Source organism: Saimiri boliviensis, chromosome 6, assembly GCF_048565385.1.
Source record: "Saimiri boliviensis isolate mSaiBol1 chromosome 6, mSaiBol1.pri, whole genome shotgun sequence".
Classification (NCBI taxonomy): Eukaryota; Metazoa; Chordata; class Mammalia; order Primates; family Cebidae; genus Saimiri; species Saimiri boliviensis.
In genome coordinates this window covers 133,888,439-133,891,752 of record NC_133454.1, presented here as the reverse complement: position 1 = coordinate 133,891,752, position 3,314 = coordinate 133,888,439, and positions in this window count along the sequence as shown.

Genomic DNA, 3,314 nt, shown 5'->3' with positions numbered 1-3,314 from the left:
TTTTAGAACAACCATATCAATACCATGCCAGGAAAGCAAAGACCTCATCAAAATCCATTATAGAGGCTATAGTTCAACCAAAGCTGTGAAATCCTTACAAAAGTCTGCATGTCAACAGAGTTCACTTAGTAGATACTACTGTATTTACTAGTATTAGAAGCTACTGTGTGGATATATTAGTGTTATGGCATGATATGGATACTAGTGTTAGGACATGGTGTGAATATTATACTGGTGTTAGGGCACGGTGTGATTACTATATTACAGACCACTGTGAGAATACTTATTAGCAGCCGCTGTGTCTTGGACACTGACAAGATCAGAGTGTAGTCAAAACAGTGGATTTGATGGTTTCCTTTGTCTAGCTGAATTCCTTCCTCTGCTGAGTACTCTCTAAAGTCTCTCTCCTCTGCACTCAGGGCTTTGGACAGGAAGTTTGTTACTCACCAATGAACAACACCAAGTTGACACAACCTTCATGCTACCCTGAGGAAGATAAAGCTCCTTGCTGCTTCTGGCACCTCAGAGGGAAGTTGGTCAGGGGTGGGTTCGTGCACCCTCTGGTAATGCCAGAGCTCAGCACAGACACTCTTGCTCAGTTTCTAGGGGGACGTGCAACCCCACCTGGCTGTCCTGAAATACCTATAAAATTCGATATTGAGTTTACGCAATGTGATAATTTTAGAAATTCAAACCAAAATGAAGCCCACTGTACCCATTCCTTCCCAAAGACGGTGATGGAAGACTTTGGAAGCCATGTAGAATAAAATGAATAAATACACAAATTAAGAAAAACAAAAACCTACTCAAAATAGTCCAGAGACTGTAATTTTAAATGCAAAACTTTAAAAAAATCAAAAAGAAAATCTATATGACGTTGAGATTGGTGTTGACTTGTAACACAAAACATCAAATGCCAATTCATGAAAATATTGATAACACAGACTTTATAAAACTAAGTATTCTACTGTGCAAAACTGTATTCAGAGAACAAAAAGACAAGAGAGATGTGAGCAGATATTTACAAAACACATACGTGATTTTAAAACTGGGTAAATATCTGAACAGATACCTAACCAAAGCAAATATACTGATAGTAGGCTGGGCATGGTGGCTCATGCCAGTCATCCCACAACTTTCGAAGGCTTAGATGGGTAAATAATCTGAGGTCAGGAGTTCCAGACCAGCCTGGCCAACATGGCGAAACCCCATCTCTACTAAAAATACAAAAAATGAGCCAAGCGTGCTGGTGGGCACCTGTAATCCCAGCTGCTTGGGAGGCTGAAGCAGGAGAATCACTTAAACATGGGAGGTAGAGGGTGCAATGAGCCAGTATCGTGCCATTGCACTCCAAACTAGGTTACAGAGCAAGAAAGACTCCATCTCAAAAAAAAATTGTTAATAACATATCTGACACATGTTGATATGTTAATACGAAGGGAAACTAGTTTGGGTCTACACAGGAAATCTGCATTTTCCTCCAAATTTCAGTGTAAATCTAAAACCAATTTAAAATAAAACCTTTATTTAAAAATTATAAATTTTTTTAAAATATCTGCTTAATTATTTGTACTAATAATAAGTAGTAATTGACACTAACTACTACTTTTCAAAACAAGGGCATTCATGATGCTGTAAAGTAATTTATGCAAACATATAAAATTTCAATGAAATGCCTATTTTACAAGATTTATGTTAAAATAACACATCCATGTAAACATATTTATCATATCTTTTTTCTTGTGGTGTGGTTCACTCTCCAGGAAATCTGGTCACCTTACAACCAAGGAAAGAATTCAGATTTTGGAGACTATTTCTATTTACAACAGGACATTTTCAAAAATATAACTTTTTTAAAAAATTAAAATAGCAATTCATTGTGACTGAATCATTTATTATAATGAATGCTTGTCTTTGTTTTGTTTCCCCAGCATTTCTTTTAGCTACAATATAACAAAAGCAAATATTTGCCATTGGAAAAAATATTCAAAGGAAGACTGTAAAGGGAATTTGTGACCACAATTATTCAATGTTTCATGACGATGCTTTCTAATACTGAAAAATTTTAAAGGGATAGTCAAAGTTATTCCCCAAAGATGCTTTGAAGAAATTGATGAAACTAGAGAAACAAAAGTGGCAGGACAATCAATGTGACTTTAGATGTCACTGTGTCTTGTGAGAAAAAGTAATTTACCTTTAGAGGATTGCCAAGAATTACTGGAAGCCCAGACTCTGGAATGTATCTAAATTTAGTTGTCAATATCACTAGCAATGAATGTGATAAAAAGGGATCTCTGTTTTATTTGTGTAATACAATACCAATGCAGTATTTAACGCTCCAAGGAAAACAAGTTATACCTGAAATACAGTTGACAATATCAGAATCAAAATAAGCTTCCTGACCAGGCATGGTGGCTCATGCCTGTAATCCCAAGACTTTGAGAGGCCAAAGCAGGCGGATCACCAGAGGTCGGGAGCTCAAGACCCGCCTGACAAACACGGAGAAACCCCATCTCTACTAAAAATACAAAAATTACCCAGGCTTGGTGGTACATGCCTGTAATCCGAGCTACTGGGGAGGATGTGGCAAGACAATCGATTAAACCAGGGAGGAGGCGGGTGTGCTGGGCCAAGATCACACCATTCCTCTGCCCTACTGTCTATGTAAAAATGCAACTTCACTGAACCAGACTAAATTGTATTCAGTGGAAGGCTGATCAAAAAATTCAGAAGAATGCAACTTTTGTTTTATCTACTTCTGACCTAGAACCACCCCCCACCCCGCCTTCCTACTTCTAGTTGTTCCACCTCACTGAACCGAATGACTTTACATCTTACACATATTGATTGGTATATCCTGTCTCTCTAAAATATATAAAAGCAAGCTCTACCCTGACCACCTTGGGCCCATGTTGTCAGGACCTCCTGAGGCTGTGTCATGGGCATGTCCTTAACCTTGGTGAAATAAGCTTTCTACTTGACTGAGACCTGACTCAGATATTTTGGGATCACAATCCACAATCACCATGGTGTGACATTTGACTACAGCATTCAGTACAGAGATGAGCTATACAGGTATGGTATGTAGCCTGAAAGCAAGAAGCTATACCAGACCACTTACGTGTGAAGGGGGCTACACCATCCCATCCAGGTTTTATAAGGACACTGGATGGTGTTTGCACAAAGATGAAATCACTAAGGACACATTTCTCAGACAGTATCCACATTGTTAGGAGATGCTTGAGTGTATTTTAATTGGTTAAAGCCTAGGAGAAAAAAAAAGCAACTGAACTCCTGTTATGGTTTAATAACAA